Raw genomic sequence first — 26,232 nt, 5'->3', positions numbered from 1 at the left:
TGTATGTTTTTTATTTTTTACTTTCTTCACTGTACTGGCTAGAACCTTCAGTATAATGTTGAATAGATCTGGTGAGAGTGAACATCTTTGTCTTATTAATCTTCTGAGATGGAAATTATTTATGCTTTCAATATGAAGTATGCAGTTAGCTGAAGGTTTGGGGGAGATTCCTTCTGTTTTAGTCTGTTTCTAGCTTTCTAAAAGTTTTTAATTGAAAATGCATATTGGATTTTGTCAATTTTTTTGGTTTTTATTGAGATCATATACTTGTTCATTTTTTGTTCGTTAATATAGTCAGTTACATTGATTGATTTTAGAATATTCAACAGCTCTTCCATTCCTTGGATAAACTCCACTTGGTTCTGATGTATTATCTTTTCTATATATTTTTGGATTTGATTTCCTAAAATTTTAAAATAGTTTTTGCATCTGTATTCATAAAAGTTAATGGATCTGCATATTTCTTTTAACGTCTTTGTCCAATTTTGGTACCAAAATATCCTAGCCTCAGAGAATGAATTGAGAATTGTTTCTTCTTCTATTTTTCCTAGAAGTTTATATAAAATTGATATTATATTTCTTATGTTAGTTAGAATTCACCAGGGAGGCCAAATGGGTCCAGAGTTTTCTTTGTGGGGAACTTTTTAATTTCAAATTCAATCTTCAAATATTAGGCTATCTATTCTTTAGTGAGCTTTGGTAATTTGTGTCTTTCAAGCAGTTTTACCTTTCATATATGATGTTAAAATTATTGGCGCATGTTTGTTCAGAGTATTTCATTATTTTTCTTGAATGCCTTTGGAATATATATGTATAGCATTGCCACGTCTCTTCATTTTTCATGCTGATATTCTATGTCTTCTCTTATTTCTGATCAGTCTGTTTAGGCATATATCAATTTTATGGTTCTCTTCAAATAACACCTTTTGCCTTTTTTCTCTTTACTTTTTTTCTGTTTTCCATTTCATTGATTTCTGCCCTGATCTTTAATATTTCTTCTTTCTTTAGTTTCAATTTGCTCTTTATTTGAGTTTTTAAGGTGAAAATTAAAGTCATTTATTTGAGGCCTTCTATTGTAATATTCAATGATATTAACTGTTATTATTGCTATCTAAATACTACTTTGGCTGCATCCCCAAATTTTGATATGTTGTGTTTGCATTTGAACTCACTTCAAAATACTTTATAATTTCATTTTCTTTGTTTACCCATTCGTTATTTAAAAATATATTATTTATTTCTGGATATTTAAAGATTGTCCACATATTGGTTTATTATTGATTTCTAATTTGATTATATTGTCATTAAAGAACATGTTTGGTTTGTACCCTTTTCAAATTATTTAAACTTCTTTTATGGCCCAGAGGGCAGGCTAGCTTGGTAAATATTACATGTGTATTAAAGGGATGTATATTCTGGAGTTATCAAGTCAAGTTGATTGATAATGTTTTTCAAGCATTCTTTGCACTTAATGATTTTCTGTCTACTTTTCCTCTCAATTATTGAGAGAGGTGTTGAAATCTCTGATCATAATTTAGGAATCCAGACTGTTTCTTATGGCTCTGTTATTTCCACATAACAATTCCTTATTCTAAGCCTGGGAAGGAGAATTTAGGAAACTCGGGCCGCCCTTAAAACTCTTGGACCAGAAATGGCATGTATGGTTAGTAATCACCGGCCAGAAGTAATTACATGGTCCCAAAAAAGGAGAGCTGGGAAATATGGAGGTGAGAGGTGCACATGGTATATTTGGTAAGGAATAACTGGATTTTTCTACAATGAATTTGACCCAAAGTTAGAGATGAAAATACTCCCAGATTTATTATGGCTTAATATATAGAAATGACTTTTTAGACTTCTTTCATATCATAAATTTTCAGACTTGTCCCATGCTATACAATGTGCATCTTGGACCTAATAAGTGACTTGTCTATCACTTTTTAAATGTAACTAAAAGTCTAATTTCACGAAACTGTTGGGATGGAACAGAGTCATCCCTGACTTACGAAATAATACAGTAATGGACAACATTGTGTCATGTGCCAGTTTGCTAATTGTAATATGTAAATAATTTAATCTTTACAGAAACTCAATTTTTTTTTATCCCAGTTTTTAAAATGATGACACTGAAATGTAGTCATGCGAGTAATTAAATACGTGGACAAATAGGTAAAGAAATTGGCAGAGCTGTTTTTGGAACCTCATGCCAAGTCCAGCTGATATCAAAGCCCATTCTGTAGGTTTTCTATGTTACTACTAAAATGAATTTGTTCTTTTCATCAACATCTGGCAATTGTATTCAGGGGGAAAAAAGTAGAACTAGATTAAAAAGATGAGTGACAGTTGTATTTCACTTAAATTGCTAAAAGAATATAGTAAGAGATAACTCATATATCTTTAAGAAACAATTATAGTCATGTGATTTATTATAAACATAATAAGCTATCTTCAATTCTTGGAGGTCTATCAAGAAGAAAAAGATTATACTGGTTATATGTGGCCCAGTATAAGGCCAAGTATAATCAGTTTCTATAGCATCATGATTGAAACACACATACATGTTAGGGCACATATATGTATTTATGTATACATGTATACTTTATCTAGGGTACATGTTATATATTCACATTTATGTACATAGGCATACATACATATGTGCATGCATGTGTGTGTGTTTCATGCCCAGAAGATACTTGTGATTCTTAATCCCCAAATTGCTATGTAGGCAAAAGGATATCTCCCTGAGGAATCAGCACCTGGAATAATTCAGAGCTGATTTTTCCAATGTCCAGAGGAGAATGTTTTGCCAATGGGAACTGAAACCCCACCTTCCCATTCACAATTGCAGAACGCCTTACCTGTGACATACAGTTACTATGTTTCTGCTGTGAAGGTTGAAGACCCATAACTCAAAAGCTTCAGACATGAAGGAGCTACTAAAATCTTTCATATAAGTGATAGAAACATAATTATCTCTCTTCAAAGATGAGACAGAATTTATTTTTATTTTACTGCCACAGTAGTGAGTAAAGAGAGTGAAATAATACAAGACACAAATTAACTTAGCCAACATGAATGGATAAATTAGCAGAGATGAATTAAGTACTTCTCTAAATTGAACTGGAATCCTTTTTCAGTGTTTGGTAAAGTTTTGCTTAACTTTGTTTCATTTTTAAACAATCAACTCTCAAGCTTCTGTGTACTTGAAAAGCTTAAATACAGTAAGATAGCTTTCATAGCATTGTAGACATGTCAGAACAAGGGAGCGTGAAAAATGACAGGAAACATGATCCGCCTTCTTGTACATTTTAGTTTCAATTTCTAAACTTTCTATCACATATATCTTTTTGAAGTATCTCATATCCTTTTTTCCTTCTGAGTTGACATTTTTCTCTTCTTCATAGCCTGTTCAGACGTTTCCCTCCTCCCATTTCTGTTCTGTTCAATTAACACTTGAGCAAAGCCATGTATGGCACTCTGCAGTTTTCATATCCATGAATAGAATGAAAATCTGTGTCTGCTCTTTCAAGCTCTAAGAGTTTGATTACAGTTGATTCTAGGGCCTGACAATCAGCTTTCAGCAATTCTGTTATCTAAAGGTACCTCCAAACAAATATCAGTTCTAGAATAGAACCAACCATATGCACTATCTAGATTACAAGGCAATTAAAAATGGTCTCAGGAATATCTTTTTTAGGATAGTACCAAAAATATGTCACTAATGGGATATTCAGGATCTTTTAAAAAGTTATTTGCTGTGATAGATAGATATATGAGATAATATAAGATTTATATTGTATTTATATTAATTGTATCTCCAATTTCTATCTCTGTGTCCATCTCATCTCTATTTCTGTCTCTGTCCTTGGAAAATGTGCTCGTACATAGTGCCCTTGGATGTGAATTTAAACTAATTCAATGAGTGCAGTCAGATTACTGAATCAAGGGTAAGAATTTGGCTGATTCTACAACCTGCGTAATACTGACATTTTCAAAGGGCTGAAGTTCAGATCCAAACTAATGAAGCTGTAAAGAAAGACGCATACATTTGTAACCACAGGGTATGTTCTCTGTTGTTGAATTATGCTGATTTAATTCAATTAGAATCATGGTCATATTTTCAGTAATATCTGTCTGCTTTTCTCTCATTAGTAAATAGGATGAGAGAGAATTGCTAAAGTGAATGTATTTTTGTGCTGTCATTATCTTTCAAAGAATAAATAATTTTCAGATTCTAAGAACTGAAAACTCTTAAAGAGTAAAGCTTTAGGTGGAAAACAGAGGTAGAGGATAATGACACAGCTTATAGGACTGAATTGATGATTAATAGGAGTCATGCATGTTTGTATTTTGGTCTGTAATTTTGTAGATTGTATAGCTATTTGATGGTATTTTGGGAAGATGTGTTTAACCAATTGCATGCTTTTCATTAAGAAATACCATAGTACGTACCCTTTGCTTGTGGACCTACCTGTGAATTCACTTGCTAATGCATTATGTAAGTTACTCTTCAGTATGTTACTCTTTGGGCTTGCCTGTTCCCTCTGCAGCCCCGCCACCAGGCCCTGCAGTTATTGCAATGTTCCTTATCCCTACCTAGCATACCCAGCATGCACACGGAAGGTAGTCCCACTGCTTCTTCACCCTTCCTACCCATGCTTGAAGTTTGATCTGTTTTCTGCTCTCCCATTCAATGCCTTGACTCTTCTGAGCACAGAACCCTCTGTTCATTTAGGCAGCAACACTGCACGCTGTCCAGACCGAGAGCAGACGTTTATAGGTGAGCACTGTGGTGCAGTGACCCGCCGGATATGGACACAACACTGACGCCCGAAGAAAGTAAAAATTCTGTGGTAGATTTTTTTTGTTTTAATTTGGGTAAACAGAAAGCAACCTGACATATCTCAGAACTCCTCTAAAGGGAATATAGGCAATAAGAACGGAAGCTCTGACTGATCCCTGAGAATTGAACAAAATAATGAGAGCTAACTCACGAAAGGATCTCGACTAGAGCCAAGCTGAGAATACCCCAGGAGCCCTCACACAAATTTATGGTGCCTATCTTATCAGATCAGAATTAAGGAGCTTCTGATAAATCACCTTGAAATATTCATTTATAAATGGGGAGAAAACTTGGACAGAGAAATATAAAATGTTGGCAGAAAGTCTTCTGAATAAGATTTGTACAGATGGGCTTTCCTGGGGGAGAAATTCTTTTAGGTCCTGAAGAATGACCATGCATCAGTCTAGTTTTTTAAATTATGCACCCAGAATTTTTTTAAAATGCTGTTGGGAATACTGTCTTTTTCCTGTTATTTTGCTGGCCTGACAGCTTTGATTATTAGAGGAGACCCGTAGTACCAAAAGGAAGTAAAGGACAGTGTTGTTTGCTAGCTAGCATCTGTGAAGTGCCAGCATGATCCTAGTTCTGTCTAGATCCTTCCGTTCTCACAGTCTTCATAAGAACCCTACAAGTGGGCTGTTCCTCTCACTGTGTGAATGAGGTTCGGGAGAAGTGAGTATGTTTCTGGAGTTCCTCATCTCCATTACGGAGGCGAGATCAGGGTGACAGTATAGTCCAAGAGCTCATTTTGTCACAGCAGATGTGGTAAGTACAGTGGTCCAGCCTTCTCCAGGGTTTTTTTCTTTGTTTTGACCTACAGGCTTATGCAGTAGGTAGACTGTCTCAATTCTGACTTTGCAATTAAAACCTTGCAAGTTATGACTTAAACATTTAATTTCTTTTACCAAGCGATAATTTTGAATTCGAAAGTAAGGAAATACTCTAAAAGAATGAGAAAGTAGCATCTTAATTTGCTGTTTATAAATAAGCTATATATCATAACAGAGCAGTGAGGACATCGCACTCTGATTCGTAGGTTCCATATGATGTCTATTTTCGCTTGACCGTATCTTAAGTATTTTACCTCTTCTTTATCTGTTCCCACTAACTGAAATGGAGGTACTTGTACAAATCCTGGGCTCCGAAAGCTGGCTGTTGGCGGGGGTCTGCTCTGTGATTTTCCCCACCTCCGTGAGCACACGGGCCTAGTGCCCAGCCTGGAGCTACTCAGCGTCAGCTCCATGAGCTTTTCCTCTTGACTTCACATAAGACGCCAGATGCGAGCTGCTTGAGTTAAAGTGGGTTGGAAGTAGAGAAAGGCAGAAATAATATCTTAGCCAAATCACATCCTTTTCTCAAATCTTTGAATTTATTCTGTCTGTTTTATGTTTCTGGAATTGGTCCATTTCTATCTATTCAAATAATTATTGAGTGTGCCTCACTGCCGAGGGGCGGTAGGCTCGGCTTTACTTTCCTTCTGCTAGTGTTGGAGAAAAGAAATCCTCCCTTTTAGCCCCTTTGATATTCTTTCTGACTTTTTTGCTGCTTCAAGAATAGAATAACTAAGCCCAGTAAGCTTTTCTTCTTGCTCCTGCCTGTGCAGAAGCTTGTTGCACAAGTCTCTGAGATGGATGCAAATGATATAGAGTTGATTCATCTCACCCTGAGCATCATCTGGGTAATGTTTGGTTTCTGGGATTCATTTATTTTGGGACAGAATAATGGTGTACACAAGTGCACTAGACCCTGCGTTTCTGGAAGGAGTGGGAGTTTGAGGAGGGGAGGGCCGGCTGCTGTCCTTCCCCGCCCTGCAAGCTTGCAGAGGCTCTTGTGAAGTGTGTGCTCTGCCCGAGGGGTGGCTCAGGTGCGTGGACACGCAGGGATGGAAGGATTTGGCTGTGCTCTCCCGAGAAACATGCATTTTGTCTTCTCTACTGGCCTGATTTGGAGACACTTCACCAGTCCTTCCTCCTGTGCTTCTGCAGGAGGCTCTCCGACATTAGCTCACCATTTTCTTACTCTGGAGCAGAGGTGCAGGGGATCAATGGGAAGAGGAGTGAAGGAAAAATTTCAGTGATTGTGTTTCATGAGATCAGAACGTCTTCCAATTCTTGGGTCTTTAGTAAATCTTCCCGCGATGGACTAGATGTGTACGTCTCTCAGGATTCCAGTGTTGAACCCTAACACCTGACGTGATGGTGTTTGGATGTGGGGCCTTCAGAAGGTGAGAGGTCATGTGGGCGGAGTCCTCATGAGTGGGGTTAGTGCCCCATTCGTGAAAAAGGCCTGCGAGGGAGCCTTTGTCCCTTTCTCCTTGGGAGAACACAGTGACAAGACAGACCTCTAGGAAGTGGGCCCTTCGCAGGCATGGAATCTGCCTGAATCTGACAGCAGCTTGATCTTTGACTTCTCAGCCTCCAGAACTGCAAGAAATAAATGTTTGTTGTTTTAGCTAGCTGGCGTATGGTAGTTTCTGTTATAGCTGCCCCAATGAATCAAGGCACTTCCCTACTTGGGAAGCCTAAAGTTTTGTTATATCTGCAACTATCCTAAGTCACTAAGGAATCGTAATTTAACCCACTCGCTGGGTGAAGCACGAAGATTCATGACACTGACTAACCACTATAATTAAAAAATCATTTTGAATTTGGAGAGCATTTTCCAAATTCAAAGAAATCTCATAAACATTGTCTTATTTTTGTATATGTACATTTATACAAACATATAAGTATGAACATATATGCATGGCAGTGGCTCCCCAGGGGGGCACAGCATACTTATAAGTAAAGCCTCTTAGGATGCTTAGAAATCTGAGTGGTTTTCAAAGAAGTCGGCTGGGTTGACTAGTAGAAGCTACCTCGAATGCCGAATCTTCCCTTAGATAAACACATGTAACTCCCACTTTCTGGTGTTTTAGTGTAACCAAGGATAAGAATTTTGGAGAATTTTACTCAGAGGAAGTTAAAGGTGATGGTGAAGAAAATAATCTAGCCCATGGAGAGCTGGGAATGAGTTGTTGAGGGCAGAACTTGGCTCTGATTCTATGGATAAGGAATAAAATGCAGTTGTGCTTATTTTCCTCCTTGGCAACACAATAAGACAGAAAATAACTTTTGGACTAAAGCGGAATCTTAATAAGTCACAATAACAATAAATTGGAAGCAGAGTTTAATTATTGTTTTTTCTCTGCATGATTCGTTCTTTGCCTTCTTTGTAAACTTCCTAGCACTTAGTTTTGATTCTTCTTTTATCCTTCATCTGCTGATGTTATTTACATACAGAATTGTGATGTGTTTACCATATTATTAAAATAGAACTGGATTTTAATTAAATATCAATTCAGGATCACAGCGTCAAGCTACTTGCCAACACCGATGGTGATCAATAGAGGATGTTGAACAAAGAAGATAAATAGAGTTTCCAAATAGTCAGATATTTTTCATTTCTCTCCTTCCTTCTCCCATTTCCCTGCTTTTCTATTCCCCTCTAGTCTAGTGCACTCACTCCCCTTCTTTGTTCCTCCAGCAGCTTAATTTTTCATACACTGCATATATTTAATTTCCTGTGTGCTTCTGTCTCATTCTATAAGTGTGCATTTAAACACTGGCAACCGGAGACGTTAACTGCCAGATCATCACGCTTGCTAATTCACAAATCTACTTCCAGTTGCCAGCTTCCTTGGATTGGGCATCTTTGAAACAGTTTCTATTATATGCTTGTTTCAGAATTGTAACATGTTAGTTGCTTGATTGTGTATTTATTTTACAACAATTAATTCACTCTGAGCTTTTATTTGGAAAAACCATTGCCTGCAAGAAGCAAACAGTTCTAAGTATTCTAGAATATTATACCTAATTATGCCTTTATTTTTGTAATTGTACACCATTCCCTTCCAAGTTAAGCATTTTGGTTGATTTAACTCTTGCAGAAATTAAAGCTGTTTGTAAGAAATGTTGCTCAGAACAATTCAGGATATGAAAGGGCTGTACTGAATTGGACATATGCTTCATGAAATGAGGCATTTGTCTGTACACCATAATAATAAGGTCATGATGGATTTATTCACGTGCACTAATTTATTGCTTTTACTTATGTGTTCATGCATTTTTGCCAAATTATCTGAATATGAAAAGAATTTAAAAGCGGTTCTATATCACATATTGGCAGTAGTCCAACATTCCATCAAGCCGTGATTATGAGTTCACTTACAGTCTGAATGTATAAATTCCACCAAATTTATTGAAATAGTAACCCACATTGTGTACACAATGATGAAGAAATTTCTATATTCCTATCTCCCCTCACATTTCCACACACATGTATATGTTTGTACATGATAATTATACTGGTAAAATGGTTCTGTACTTTTAATTTTCTTCTCATTAAGAACATGTGTCCTTTAAAATTTTTCATACTTGTCCACTTTTACCTTTTTCTGACTGAACTTTCTTTTTTTTCTGTTCTTTCTCTTTTGCTAACTTAGGAAGAGTCCTGTTTATGTTTGCCTCTATGCCAGCGATTTCCAGAGCAAATTGCTGACTAATTCTATGTACTGCTGCTTAGGTTTGTTCTCTTGACTTTTGGGCGTATGTTCCATTTCTTCAAGGAACTCACCATTTTACACATCCCTTACCTTCAGCTGAACACGAGGCCCACGTAAATCACTTTCCTCCCCTAAGCGATGAGCACTTGATTATTGCATTCATGATTTCTCCTCTTCACTGGCCTGTGTCCGATACTGACATTTTGCTCCATAACTACGCTGACATACTGTGACTGATTCTTTTCTATCGTCCATCGTCTTCCTTTTCTCTTGGGAAAGGCACTGGGAAACATGCTGTTATAACATTTTCATGGACTTTGCGGGGAGGCTGCTCTGTACGCAGGGAGTAGGGAGGGCTGTGTGAGTTGGGGCTGGCATGCATTGGTAGAAATGATTCGTGTCTTTCTTGATAAATAAACCTGTGGCTTGCCTCCTAATGGCCACTATGGCTCTGGTATGTTTTAATAGTTTGTGGAATGGATGAAATATATATGCGTGATTCTGAATGATATAGATAAGATATAAAATAAGTCTTTTACTAATAGCCCAGTGATTATATTTAGCAAGGAAAAATGGTGGGATAAAAACTAAAATTGAGGAGTCATATGAACAAGAAAAATTCTTATGGAGGAAAACAAAACCTGAGAGAGTAGAAGACTGGGAAGAAAAGGCATACTAATTGACTGAGGATAGTCAAAAAAAATGAATTTTTAAAATAAGTCCTAGAAGATAACATTGAAAGTCCCAGAGAGATTTTTCATGCTACTGTGGCCTTTGAAATCACAACCGAATCATATGTAATATTTAAAAATCAATAAATTGTGCAGACCTGACAGCGGAGGACTCGAATGGCAGAGGGAACTGTGGAGGGGAAGTAGAATAGAGCCTGCAGACAACATTTGTGAAACAAATGCCCCAACAAAATAAAGGGTCGCATTGCTGCCTGGAGGGGTGTTGGGGGCGGGGTTGCTCCGGCACTTCTTCTGTTCTTTACCCGCTTTTGCTGGCTCCAGTGTCTGACCTTCTGAAATCCTGAGCTTTCTCTGTCCAGCCATGCTGACGGGTTGTCAAATGGGTGCCCAGTTGTGCTTTCTCCACACAGTTCTGGGGGTGCCAAGGAGGCGATGGACGCAAGGGACTCACATTTTCCTAGAGGAACATTTCACAACCCTTCATAGGCAGGATCCTATTGAACAAAGATTAAACTTTAGTTTAGTAGCATATCGCCGCCTCTTAATTTTTCTGAAATGAAATAGGAATTACCATGGAGAATGGTAAAATGCTCCTGAAATACTCAGGGAAAATGCTCAGACGTCTCTCATTCACATTGAAATTTTTGCACCTTTCAGTGTTCATTTGGTGTATTTACTGTTAAGTTAATGGCCCACAGTGGCCATTTGGGGGTAGAATATTTCATGAACAGAACAACTTTTTAAAACACTACTGGTATATTGGCATTTTTTTTTTTTCCAAAAATAGAAATGTCTTTTGGTGAGAATGAATAACCTTAAAAATGAGTCCCCCGTTAGGTTAACACTGCCATTTAGAGAAGAGCAGAAATAGCTTTAAGTGGGTATAATCCCTCTACACACGCTCACCTCATTAACGTTACACACGCATGCACACGCATGCACACGCATCCATCATCCATCCACACATCCACATTTTTGGTATATAAATAGTCATATTGCTTTCTTCTAAACAGAAAAGATAAACTGTCTAGGTAAGTGATGACTTTTATTGGCTGCCATTTAAGAAGCTTATATTAGGTAAGGAAGTGTTTTGTCAGGTGGCTGATTGAGCCATTTAACTTGGCTGCTTAGGAAATTAATTTTGGTCTCTTTTTTTCTAGAAGAAATAACTGTTTCCTACATGAGATGCTTTGCCTCCCACCTCTCTTCTACAATTCTTAGATTTAAGTGTAATTTATTACTGGACAGACCATCAGTCATTATTTGTGGAAACTAGGAAACAGATAAATCACAAAATTATGAACCTCTAAAAGGCATTCATTAACTCCAGGTAATTACATAGTCAGATCTTTCTCAAATGATTATTTACTAAAATATTTGTGGAGGGTATATCCTTATTCTACCTGCTCAGCTTAACTTCAGACCATATAGCAAGGAGAGTGGATATGAACAGTTAAGTTGTGGTCATATAAGAAAAATAAAAATATTTTCAACTTTTTTCAGACTTGAAATATTTTATCCTCAAGCAAACTAATTGTCTTACTTATTTCAAAGGAAAATGAAGTAAAAGATCAGTGCATTAACATTCTAGATTTATATTGTGGATAAATTGGCATGTCAGAGCTTTCTGAGATTGGGGTTATCCTTTTTACTAGTGAAATAATTCAAAGTAAAATAAATGGTTGGATATTTCAGAGAAAATCTTGTTATAAGTAACTCATGATCATTGAGATTGAGAATATTTGTCTGTAGATAAACATATTTATGCATCGTATATGGACGAAATCACATTCGTGAGTTGGCTTGCCTTATTCAGGGGTTATTCTTGGTTCAAAACAATGTCCTTACAAGTCTGACTTGCTACTTGGCGTGCTTATCAATAGAGTCACTTTTGTTGTTAAAACTCCAGAAAGCCCCTCTTTAAATACAAATATGTGACCCAGGAGAATTTTGGATTCAGTAATCCACTGTGTTCTCATGAAGACACTGCACCAAAGGATGGAAAGGCCACGCAAGTGCCAGAGAAAGACTTTCGTCAGGCCGTGTGCTGGTAACATACTGTTTCATTCATTTTTCAACTTTTGGGGTTATTATTCCCATTTTATAGATGAGGAAAATGTGAGATTAAATAATTTGCTTAAGATCACAGAATCAGCAAATCTTTTTTCATATCTCCCTGTAATGAGTGCTATGTTTGCATGGATGTGGCTACAAGGAAAGCTTTGTTTTAACATCTTATATTAATACCTTATGGAAAAAGCTCACCCAGCTGAGAGCGAGGCATTTGGCTCAAGCAGCAGGTATTATGTGCTACACTCCTGTGGCTGCTAAAGAACTCGCTCTTCCTGACGTGTTCCTGTTTCAGGGTGTAAGGGGGCGGAGGCAGAGAGTGAAAGGTGACTGGGAAGTAAGAGTCAAACACGTTTACCTGAAAACTGCCAGGTGTTGGTGGGAAGTTAATGGAGAACCCAAGTTCACGTTGTGCGGTACGGAGGATGAGGCCAGATGGTGGGAGCTCAGATTCTTCAAGACAGTGTGCTGCTTCTGCTTTGCTTCTGGAGAAGGAGTGTTTACAGAAACAAATGGGGTTCACAGAGAGAGTCTATGCAATAACAATTTTCATGTCCAAGGCTGTGGCAATGTTTTGATAATTTGTGTTAAAAAGGAATTTGAGTTTTTCAAGAGCGAAGGCTGAGGGGAGGACTTAATCATTGTCTTCAAGTATATGAGGGATTGCTACAGTATTTGGAAGATGACGACCAGCTGTTCTCTGTCTCCAAAGAGAAAAACAAGAGAAAACGAATTTGCAAAATAGCAAGGACTTAAACTGGAGATAAGAAAGAACATGATTATTACATGTTTTCTTAACCACAGGGTCTATAAAATGCTGTGTTTTTGGCGGGGTGGATTGTAGATTTTCTAAACTGAAGTTTAGGGTGAATGTCATCTAGTCTGTTCCTTCCCCTGTGGGCCATAGATACACAGTAGTGAGGACACAATTAATAGGGCCACTTTTGAGATGGCTTTGACACTTCACTACTTGTGTGGTTCTTTTCAGAGCCCCTTTAATATTTAAAAGTCTTTTTTCTTTTTTAAATGATTCCAGGTAAAAATTAGTTTTTCCAAACCTGATCATGACATTGATAACAGGATTTGATATCTACCCTTTTCCTCACCAAGACTCAATTTTGAGTATTCATAATTACAGAAGAATGCCTTAAGAGTCTCAGATGATTAGTAAACTTCCTGATATGTCTGTTCTGTCAACTGGTCATCAATGATATGGGGTTAATATAGAGATAGACAGTTCTTCTTTTTGCAAGTTGGAACTCTTCTGCCTAGAGAGGAGAAGATTTCTAGAAGGTGTTTGATGATTTTGTAGGTGTGTGTGTGTTCTTAAGCTCTAACCGATGAACTAGAAAGTGACGCAGAATTACCTTGGGTGACTCTGCATAGGTAAAGTGTAACTTTTTCACTCTGGTTGAAGTAACCAACATAGATCTTTTAGGAGATGGAAAGATTTTGAAACTGTTGAAATAAAGCATAGAATCATTTGTTATCTTAAACTTATATTTTCTCCATGCATTTTTTTATGCTTTCCTTTCTGTGGTTTAATGAAGTTTTACGATATGTAAATACATATTTAACAAAGATAATTTAATAAATATACATATATTTATATTTTACATAGCATAGTCATAAGTAAAACTTTTCCTAAAGATCACCCTTGGCCAAAAGATGGATAGTGGCTTAAATTATGAAACCCTAAATGATGGGTGGGATTTAATCCAGAGTGGGATTTGTGGCTTATATAGCAGCTTTACTTGCACTGTAGTTAAAAAAAATATATCATAGTTCATCACTATTGTTTATAGCTATTCTTGGATTCCTGTGGACATGAAGAAGGGTGGCAGCACCTTCTTATAAATATAGTGGTATTTTTTTCTTAAGGAAACTTTCATTTCACTTGATACTATAAAATGGCTGTCCATGCACTTTATGATGGCGGTATGAGTTGTTTACCTGTCTGGTAATAACAATTAGATTTCTCGTTAATGACCAGTTGGTAACTGAGTGCTGCTAGCTAGTCTTTAAAACCCAAGGGATCAGAGGAAACAACTTCTCAGGCTGGTGGCACCTTGCCCTCGAGGTTGTAAAAAGAGCTCCAGGTCAATATATACATTTTTCCTTTTCGGTTTGCTGCTATAGTGTAAGGGTCATCACAGCTTCATTAAAATAAGTCCTTTCCTTGTGGAACTTCCATTTTAAGAGCGTGAACAGAGATATCAGTCCTATGGACTGAAAACGAGGAGGAGCCCACAGTGTTTTCAAGTTGAACCTTCCGTGCCGATCAGGAGTGCTCCCGTGTCTGACAGCAGGAACTCAGGGCGGACTCCACATGGCCAGCACTTCCGACCACTTTTTCTTAGCAAATTTGATGTTTTATGCTCTAAGATGACATTTTCAGATTGTTGTTTTTTCTCCTCAATTTCCGATAAACATTTCTTCCTCCTCATGCACACCTCTTAAAGAGGAAATTCAGGCAATAGAAGGAGACAAACCTCTTCTTTTCATCTGTGAGTCCAGTGGAGGCCTAGAGAAGGCGGACTGAGGGGATCCCTTCCTAAATGACTGGAACACCACTGGCTGACTCCTTCTCCCCGTTGGCAAAGGTGGTGGGGCTGTGGTGTCCCCCACCCCCTCGGCCAGCACAGAAAACACTGGGTGTTTGGGCAAGTGGAACATTCCAACGGCTGTTTTTAAGGATTTATGCCCTGGCTCCCAAACACTGTGTTATTATGCAAAGTCCACACTGTGGCACGTATAACAGTACACTTACCATTATATTTCATAAATATTTTTAAATATATATGTATGATCAAACACAAATGCATATACATATACATAGATGACTATCCTTCATAGAGATTTCAAATTCCTAAGGACATTGGGTTATATTTTCAGAAACTGATAAGAAAATTTCTCATTCTGATCCAGTCAATAAAGCAGTGAGTTTTCCTGAGCCTTCTCAAGGGCTGATTGCTAGGCAAAATAAATTCTTTAAAACTTTTTTGCCCTTTAAATTTATTAAATGCCTGACATTTAACAATATTAGCTGATGGCAGAGGATGAGTCTTGCTCCCTGTGCTGTATCCTGGAACATGATACAAGACATAAAAAATTTGGACGGAAATGTTGCCATTAGTTTGGAAGTTGCTGTTTAATCTGAGTTATTTTGGGGAGGAAAATGACTCACAGAAGCTAAGCGTTCATACAGATTGTGATATTGTAGGAGGCTGGCATGGCTCTTCATTAATCTTATTTCAATTAGAAATCTTCACAGCCTGCAATTAGAATGTTGCTGCTGTGATGAATCCATACTGTACATGTGTCAGCGACTGTTTTCTAATGAAGAAAAACAGGCTGCTTGGTGTTTTAAAGACAAATTTCCATTTTGGGTAATTCAGTAAATGCTTATGCTTTGCCTACACTCTCCCTGCCCTTAGGATTGTCCCTCAAAGCTAGCGAAAAGTTTTTGATTAACCCTAAGCACATCAAACATAACTCTCGCACATCTAGAACGTGTCCTAATTGTGACAGAACACCGCCACTGTAAGTTTAGACTAGGGATCTACAGCCTTTTTCTTAAAGGGCCAGATAGTAAGTATTTAGACTTGCGAACCATTTGGTCTCTGTTGCAACTACTCACGTCTGGCAGCAGTATAGCTTAAAGGCAGCCATAGACGGTGTGTAAACAACTGGGCATGTCTGTGTCTCAATAAATCTTTATTTACAAAAATAAGTAGCTGGCCTGCGAGACACAGTATTTTGAGCTCCACTATTTTTCCATTCTCTGTAGCTTGGTGATCTGGATAAAACGTCACTTTCACATGTTCTACCTAAATTATCTATGTTCTTTTGTCAAATTTATTCTTATAATACTACTTTTACTATTGCTATTTTCTGGGTGGTTCTGGAGGGTTATGCATGAATTTGTATATTAATACATATATATTTTATCTCTTTCACACTGATGCAGTAAACCAAATTGGACAAATGGTCATCCTCATTACTCTGTCATAATTCCCATCACTACAGAATGACTTTTCTGAAGGATTAAAAATGTTAATATGTAATAACACAAATATTCCTTTCACTTTCAAATTTTCAAGTTGGCAGATATTTACTGTGCCAGCCACCCTGGCAGGCTTGATAAATAAAAATACACGTGCGTTCTTAAATAGAAACAGAAATAAACTGTCCTGGAGAGCACAGGCCACAGACCCCTGTGTTTCAGACTTGGACTTGGAATCTTCAAGGAGGCTCGCCTTGCAGTTGTTAAACAGTAAACAATATAAAGCTGTTGTAAGCAAGTATTAATATCGAAGTGCGAGTTCTACAGCAGTTTGAAAAGGTTATGGAGATGCCAACTTGATATGTGCAGGGGCCCTGGTCTATCATGAATAGAGCTCAGAAAACCCCACCAGGTTTCAAAGATGCCTTCCTTAAAAAGCAGACTATTCCATATCTCTCTCATTACTGGCAAGATCCTGCTAAATGGCTTCATGCATTTGACATGCTTTCATTAAGTGAAAGATGCTATGATAGGTGCTGTGGGTTACCAGTGGAGATGACAGATTCCCAAATTCAAGGAATTTGTGGATTAGGAGGTAAGTAAGTATACACAATTAATTTAAAACAAGGCAGAACACGAGTGCAATGAGAGAGGAATAAAATGTCTTTGAGATTCAGAGGATGAGGGCATAACAATCATCCTTTTGTAATTCCAGTAGAGTTAGACTATAGGATGATCCTTCTTCCCTCTTTCACTCCCTCCCTCCATCCCTCCACAGTGCAGTCAGGGACTTCTCTGTTCTCATTAATCATCTGTGATGCACCAGGCATGACATTATATGCTGGAATGAAAGAGGACTAGAACAGCAGTTCATAGGGGCAGACATGTATTTGAAGTAAGGAAGACAAAGGAGAAAAAGTTTAGGATAGATTGCAGAGGTCAAGAAAGACTTACCAGAGGAAGCATATAACCCGAGGGTTGCAGATCATACAGAGAGAACGTTAAGAGATGGATCATCTGGAGAAAAGCAGCTGCAAATTAATCCTACCCTTACCCAAATGCAACCACAGAATGTTTTACACCATGATGTAATAAAACAGACAACGGACTAGATGCGATAAGGAGTGTTGGAGAACATTAATTTCAGAACGAGGTAGATCCAGAGACTTATCCTGATTTTATCACTTACTATATCACCCCAGGCAGTCTTGACCTCTTAGCGTCAGTTTATTTGTAAAGAGGTCTTCTAATAACACTGTCATTAGGCTGTTTTTAGGTGCAAATAACTACACAGTGGCTTCAAGATGCCATGATGGCTGCAGCAATTCTGGGCATTGCATCCAGGCATGACAATGTCAGGAGGAAGAGAAATGATAATTGAGGGACTTTTAGAAATTGTTTTCCAGAAAAATAGTCTTTGATTGAGGATTCTATTTGTTAATTTATACATCTACACACAAATATAATTTACATTAATAAGTATAGTTGTATACATGCATTTAAAACAGATGCTATTTTTTTTTCTTTCCTGCCCGCCTCTCCCTACAGCCTCACATCTACATGAATATACCCAATATATCCCTGTATCAACAACCTAACCTTTCTGTTGACCTGTCATCTGTTGTTCCATAGCTTGCTTTCATTCTAACAGGTGGATGAGAGCGAGGTTCGATACAGGAACCTTGAGTTGTGATCTTTTTTCTTAATTTGTAGCTGCTATTCCACGTTTTTTCTAGGTTCCAGTATTGTAGGGGAGCCATTTTGATATTTTTGTGTCCTCTCTTCCAGTTTTTTTACTTATATACTTTCATTTTTTTCAGACCTCATTTGTTTCCTCTGTTTGCCTCTAGTTTACTTGTAAGGCATGCACTCTCTTTTTAATCTATTATTACCTTAAGTGAAAAAAATTTCTGAACTTGTGTCTCCCTAATTGCTATTTTGTGTACTCGGTGTAAGATGAGAAATTCTTAGTTTCTTTTTTCTCTCTTTTTATGGCTGGCCACTTAATTTTTTTATAGGTAAATTGGTTTAGTTTTTCCATTTTTATGGTTATTGGCATTTTATTTTTTAAAACTCTAGAATTCAAAAGTTTTGCCAAGAGATCTAGAAATGGGTATTCTGTTTTTAGAATATTTATTCGTGTGTGTGCGTGTCTGTGAGGTTGTGTATATATGCATTCTTTGAAGGGTCGGTGGTATAAAGATACAGGTTTTTTTGTAGACATCCTCGGCTTGCTTTGCCCCTTTCTAAAACTTCAGTAGAAGATATCTCCCATGCCTGTGACTATGTACACAGCAGCCTACATTCCAGTGGTACCCATTTTTTGTTTGAAGACTCAGTGTGTATTAGCCTAATAATTTTGTTAAATAATTTTTTCCGTCTTTTAAGTACTCTTCTGTCCTAAATTATTCTCAATCCGTAATACTTCAGTAAAAAGAAATTTAGTTGTGAGAGAAAGTCCTCGAAAGCCTGTAACACCAGTTTCCATATTATTCACGTTTCCTTCTCGATGGTCAGAACATTAGCTTCAGTTAGGAATCATTCCATGTGAGTATTAAAACTCCCAAGTTCATTCTTAGCTAAGTGCTTTAGTATCACTGGGTTTTATGACCACAACACGTTACATGAATTGGGACATGTTTCCTCTCTCTTTTAATAGCGGAACAGGATATTCTTGAGAGGTTGGATGACTAACCCACAGTTGCACATCAATTAAACAAGGTGCTCCATTTAGAAGTCAGCTTTGCTGAGAGTTGCTGCCTGGGGTTCATGCTGCATTTTAATGTAGGTCTTAAATATGTATGACACAGTTCTCAGCCTGTCATGCTGTTTTGCTTGTCCAGAGTCTTCATTCATTTCAGTCTCTTGCATGCCTGGTGTCCTATCATTCCTTCTCTAATTTCCACTATAAAATTATAAGTAAAAAATTACGTATGCATATTAAACAGGCTGCATGATTATATTCGAATAAGTATTCTAACTAGTAGAATCAAACTTTTTTCTTTTCATGTGGGGGGTCTGTGGTTGTATTTAGCAATATTTAATCTTTTGAATACTGGATCAGTGGTTTGCTATTTGCTTTGAATAGTTGCTCCCACACATTGTACTGTGAATACTTTCTCATTATTTAATTGTGACTAATGTCATCAAGGGAATAATTGACTTATATTTTTAGAATTTTAATTGGTAAATGATATTCTCACACATTATAAAGCTATTTTCTGTTATGAACCAATAAATTTAGTGCTAATTGTCATAAATGAATTTACTCCAAAGCATCTTTCTAATCTTATATAAAATCAAAACTCCACACCCCAAATAGATATGATGTGTACATAGCTAAAATTCCTGTAACCATTAACATTTTTTTCCATGTTCTTAGCTATTAGTTGTGTATTTAAGAAATGTCAAGCAAAAGATTCCGTGAGTTAGAAACAGGAAGCCCATAAGACATCTACCTTATAATTATAAGGAAAGATGTCCTATCAGGCCATAGAATCCAATTGTGGATTGTAGTAATCAAATTTCAGAAAAAAACGAGACATTAATAGAAAAGTAATCAACAACTCTAAGATCTTGTATTTTATAACCAGGTTATAAAATGTAGTAGATGTTTACTAAGTAATATTATGCAGTGGTTAGAAGCAGTGAATTGGATGTATATGCAGCACCATGCTCAGTTCTTAAAATGTAAATTTCAAGAAGAGTAAGAATTAGAACTATATCTATACCATTTAGGGAAATTAAAAACGCATTTATACACACTTAAACACACATGCAGTGGGCAAAGAAAATTTACATATTCAAGGTCATATATTGTTCAGTTTGAATGAGTTCCTGTATGGAGGAGAGAAATAGAATAGAGGTCAAGAATAAAGGGAAAAACCTAGAATAATATTACTAATAATAGTATTAATTATTAAGGATTTTATGTTGACCCAGGAGTAGCAGCTGAGGATTATGCGAGTTCCAATGAGCTCTTCACTGGGATACCGAAATAATACACCAACGCTGCCCTCAGGGAACTCGCTGAACCAAGTCTAGAGAAAATTTTCTCATACTCACATTCTCTTATAATTTCAAGGAGGTTTAAATACTTATGCCATGACGACTCACATAAAATCTTTAGGAGTCTTTCTTTCCTTCTTGACAGCTTCTTCATGAAAATCTGTCCTCCCCATCATCAGAGAGTAGGGAAGGAGACTTGTGGTTTTAGCAATATGGAAGACTAATTTAACACTGGCCTCCTCCTAGTAGAAATAAAAATCTAAATGCATATTAACAACATCAAATATATCAAAAATTTAAATAGGTAAACACTGAGCTTGAAGAAAAAACGAACCCCATCTGCCCACACCATAGATTAAAGCCAAAGCAGTGAGCATCCTAGCTGATGTCACAGCAGACTGTGACCCAGCACTCTTGATTACAGGAGCCAAGCCCAGGGGCTGAATTTCCAACATCCACATAGAGACAGGAGGTTATAGCCTTGGCTTGAATTAAGACTCTTACAGAAAACTGGACCCTGGCAGTTCTGCCTGCTCACTGAAATTCTGTGTACCCTGCCTGAAGCTCTGGAGTTGGCATGAGGTCTCCCATGAATAACCAAGGCCACAAGTTATGCCATGTTTGGATTGTGTGGCCAAATTTATACTTTGGCATGAGGCGGAAATCCCCAAGCCAGGAAATTAATTATAAAAATTAGTCTCATGCTGATAAAATCTATGGAGCACTCTGTAAGCAGCAAATGTGTCACCACTCTATAGGGACTTTTCTGCAATTCAGGCTATACAGAACTCCTCGAGTTAAAACAATCCCTAGAAAAAATTATAGACCATCGGAGGAAGAAATTCACTGTGGAGAGACAGAAGTTACCTACTAAGAACTTGGGTTAAAAATCGGAAAGATATAAAATACACATGCTTAAAATGACTTAAGGGATAAAGAAGGAATTATAAATCAAAAGAAAATACAGCGAGACTTAAAAGGAAGAAAGGGCTAAAAGGGAAGGAAATTTCAGAGCCCTCATATATTAAAATCTTTTATGCTCTTCCTCACATTTTGTCATGTCTTACTATGCATTTATGTTTGTATTATAACCATATAATTATTTAATATAGTTTACTATAATATATAAATTATAACATATAAATATAATATATAATAACTACATATAGTCTCATATGGGTTTGAGTCCATCTTAATAAATGCCATCAAAACCAAACCTATAGTAGTAAAAAATTTTCAATTTCATGCAGTGATTGCCAGTTAATAAACTACTCTTCAAAAAACTTGTCATAATGAAAGTTGTTTTTGTAGTTATGAAAAGTTTCTTAGAAAAGTTAATCTTTTTTAAAGATCCAGTGTTCTACATCTATTTCCCTTGAGTAAATTTCACAAAAAGTAGTGTTTAATCAGAGGCTATGTATTTATATTCTTTAATACTACAGTTTAGTAGACTTACCTCATTGCAAATTTGAAGTATGTGATGTTTTAGGTATTTTAAGACAAACACTGTAATGGCCAAGAAAAAAAATTAAGACCTCTGAACTACAAACACTGACTTTAGTGAACGGTCTTTTATGGTCTTTTAGTGAACGTTCTTGTATTTTATTTCATATTCAAGTCATTCATTGTAAATTCAGTGCTGTGATTACTACTTATCTAAGTTGAATTTCAATGCTGGCCTTTCCAGTTGTTTACTAAATGCTCAATCCCTTTCTTGCGTGCAGTAGATTTCTCAGACCTTATACAGTTCCAGTCAGCGTTCCTCAGGGCACTCTGCATTCTAATCAGTCTTCTTTCCCAAAGTCAGAAATACTTGCATTGTTTCTCTTCATAAGCAGCATACTCTCTTGAACATTTCAAATCAAATAAGTTGCTAACTAGATTTCAGATGTGCCCTAGCTTCAGTCTGATCTATCATACTTGGCTGAATTTTTAGGAAAGATTCCAGAAAAAAAAAAATTTAAAAAATAAAGGCAAAAACAAAAATAAAAACAAACAAAAACTTCTCTCCATAAAGATGAGCCAAGGAAACTCTTAGAAATAAACAAACAAACAAACAAAAAACAATGTGACCTGAGGACTGAACTTTAACTCTTTTCTATAATTAAATTGCCATCATCCCAGTCGACATCAGTGTAATTAAAAATCTCTCGTGGTCGATATTCTAGCCTTTCCATGGTTATTCACTGTTAGTCTTAAGAAAAGTTAGTCCCTTCAGTTTCTCTCCAGGTTGTTTTTACATAAAACATGCCATTTCCAAGATTGGGTGGATTCTCGTTTTTGAGAGAGAAAAAGAGAGAGCGAGAGTGAGAGAGGCAGGCAGGAAAGAAGAGAGAGGGAGAGGGAGAAGCCGAGGGGAGAAGGGAAAAGAGGAGAGGGAGAGAGGTTGGTTTTTGATATTGCAATCAACAGATTGGATTTGACCGCTAATTATAGCCCTTGAGTACTTGCTGGATTCACTGCATATTTTTTTCTGAGTAAACATGAAAAAGAAGATTGGTCTAGTCTGTATCGAAAGCATTTCATGCATCACTTTTGTAATATGCTCAAGGATTTATAAATGCTCAAGGATGTGTTACATTTTCAGTGGCCTAAACATTAAATTAGTTATTTCTAGTTCTTTCTGTATTTTAAATTTGAAGCACTAATATGGAACATAAACCACGCTGCTTAATATTTGTTGAGACTGAAAAAGGCATGCCACCTTACAGGACCCAAGATCTGGTGACAGTCTGGTAGTCCAGAGCCTAATTTGGTTCTTGCTTTGTGCCCAGAGAAGACCAGGCTCAAAGGAAATGATTCTGGTGTTTAAATGGATGGAAATTTGGTGTATTCATTAGTTTACTGTAAAGTTTAAAATGAAAACATAACTTCCAAACAGAAGGGAATGTGTGTGTCCGTGAGTCGATAAACCCTTTCCCGGGGTGAAAGCCTTCATCAAAAAGCATTATTATCAAAAGGCTGTTTTATTAGCCTCGTACCAGAACCAAGAAAGTTATGTCAATCAGTAGTCATACCTGTTGAGTGGTCCGACCTGAAGATGAGTGTCTACTACCCAGGGTTTCCTAGACACATGTCTCTCAACAACCACAAATTCTGCCTGGTGCGCTTGATTAAATTTGGGTTTTTCCGAAGCCTCCTAAAGTTTGCATTTGCTATTGCTTGTTAGTGCTGAACCCCCTAGACAGATGGCATGTCTCATCTATTAGGGGTACAATTTTACTAGTTTAATTTCATATACAAAATCTGCCTTTAAATTCTGTGGCCATCTCACTCTAAACCTCTATATACTAAAATATTATGAATTAACTTTTCATGAATGAATATATTTCATGCTTCCCTGAAGTGGTAGTTTCTTGAGGGTAAAAATATAACATATTATACTTTGTAATTCTCTTCAGTTGTCACACCCTAACTTTGCTGTTAAGACATACTCTGCACATAGAGAAAGGGACAGGTATTTCTGGAGCAGTTGTTAGGGACTGGTGCGTTACCTCATTCATATGTATATATATAACCTTATATATAATATCTCATGATATGATTATTCTCACTGTATAAATAAGGAGATTAAAGCTGAGATAAATTAAATTGTTCAACTCTGTAGCTAGTATATTGGCAGAGCCTGAATTTAAATCTCTGACTCTTTGACCTTGAATTTCGTGTGTGTGTGTGTAGGGGTGTGATAGATAAATTATTTTAAGTCGCCTTCTAATAAATATACCATGTTGCCTGATATAATAACTGAACAATAAATGTTGGCTTAATTTATGATCAAAAAGTCATGTTTATCACTTAATCATTTTCTTACAGCTTGTACATATTTTCATTTGCTGTTTATTGAGATTGGGAAATGGAGTAGATTTTAATCGTTTCAATCATTTAATTCTTGGCAGTCTGAGCACATAGTAACTGTTCAATAAATATTTTACATGGGGAGAAGTGAAGGGAATTATAGGAGAATGTTGACTTTATAGCTAGACTTATGGGGTATAAATAGCTAGAGGTGGGTTCAATCCTTCTCTTTTCTCTTTATTCAAAATGCAAACAATATAAAGTCATATTTAATATAAAGTCTTTACAGCACGGAAAGGGAGAGAGAGAGAGAGAGAAGCAAATCGCAGGTTCTTTGGTTGTGCAGCCACCATGTTCTTAGTAAGTGGAGAGAAGTCTTCGAAAAGTACTTCTGTCATGAGCGTAGCGGATGCTGCACAGCCAGCCTTTCTGCTTTCACCCGAGCACTCTGTTTGAAATGTCTAGTGTAGATACAAGTGAATGGTCCCAGGTGAAACTAAGTGATGGCTAGAAATTGAACGGAGGTCTGCTGGTTCACCGCTTTATACTGTATTTCTTAGGCCAGAGTGCACCATCACTCCTCCAGAGCCTCACCTACTGAATTTCAGTAGACATTTGAGATGCTTTTTGGATAATACACAATTCCTTATCTAATGAAAATATTGATAAAATCCATTCATATAGTTTTGTTCTCATTTGCAATTTTATTTTTACTAAAGTTTATTTCTATAATTCGTGCCTATTATAAAGTGTTTTTGTTTTGTTTTGTTTTTGCATGTGACAAAGTGCCATATTTATGACCTATGTACAATGTCCTCTTCTAAAGTCTTTCCCTTGTTATTCCTAAGACAATTGTTCTCAAAATATTGTGGTCTAGTTCTTTCATTTTTATTTTCTGTTCATCTTCCTAAAGGACTATTAAAGATGATCATTTAAAAAGATTCTGAGTTATATAAAGAACTGATGAAGAAAGCTGATCATAGATTCTTACTATTCTTATGATTTGTCTAATTATATAACATTCATTATGCATATAATACAGAATTCCAAACATTTCCCCTCCTCTCAAGTGCTATAAAGTTGGTCTTACCTGGTACCAGGAAGGATCAACACATTAGTATTCTTAAATCAGTGAACTGGGAACTTATAGATTTTCAGTTGGGGAAAGACCTAATATTTATCGAATGACTACTAAGCAGAGACTAGCACATTATGCACTTCACATAACATTACTTTGTTAAACAGACCCAGTTCTGTGAGGCAAGTACTAGTATTTCCACTTAGCAGACAAGGGCAAGAGACTCGAGACATGTTAGTCAACTTGCCAGATGGAGAGCCTGACTCTAATGTCAATGCACCTGCCCTTATCCTTTTTACTACTTCTGGAAGTAATTGTGTATGTGATTAAAAAATGAATTACAAAAATGATCATAGCATATATTTTCTAGATACAAATACTCTGCTTTTGTCTTCATGTTCTATGAATTTGCAACATTTTGATATATAGTATGAACCTGTGACTCTTCCTGATTACATTCAACACCCACCATTACTATTAAATTGTCATTTCAATTATCTCTCTTAAATATATTTGCATCCTATTATGTTTACCTTTTCCTCCTTCAATTAGCATCTCCTTATGCACTTTTATTTCTAATGTGCACTTTCTTACAAGTATCTAAGAAAAGCTTGGACTAATGGTTTTTAAGCGTTTGTATTCCATAGTTCAATATTCACCATGCCTCAAATGACGATCCTGATGGTACTATTATTTTTTACATAACGTGTGAGAATGAGTATAGTGAGCATAATATAAAGTCATTTTGCTTGTTTTACAGGTGGTCTAAATTCAGCTTAGATCACACTGTCCTCAGATAAGAATTCCTGTTGACATTAAGTCTGTAAGCATAAGCCTCAGCAGGCATCTGTAGCGGCCTTAGTGGGTGAGGAGAAGGAATAGTAGCAACACCGTGACCCACCAACTGGCATCAGCAAGAGAGCTCCCATTTATCAGGCACTCTCAAGGTATTAGCACAGGTGCTTTATAACATTGTGTATCTTCAGTGTATATTTGACTTGTGTGTAGAGAACAATGTCTGCCAGTAAAATTTAAACAAATGTTTGCTTTTATCATTTTCATCACCAACATCTCACTTAAAGCCTTCAATGATCATTGGATGTAGGTATTATTCTCATTTTATGGCTAAAGGAATTGAGGTTCATTAAGGCAGAATTACTTGCCTAGTATAATTTCAACACAGGTATATTTAATTTT

The sequence above is a fragment of the Pteropus alecto genome, unplaced genomic scaffold, assembly GCF_000325575.1.
Source record: "Pteropus alecto unplaced genomic scaffold, ASM32557v1 scaffold35, whole genome shotgun sequence".
Classification (NCBI taxonomy): domain Eukaryota; kingdom Metazoa; phylum Chordata; class Mammalia; order Chiroptera; family Pteropodidae; genus Pteropus; species Pteropus alecto.
The sequence above is the reverse complement of the archived record's forward strand: the minus strand, read 5'-3'. Positions refer to the sequence as shown.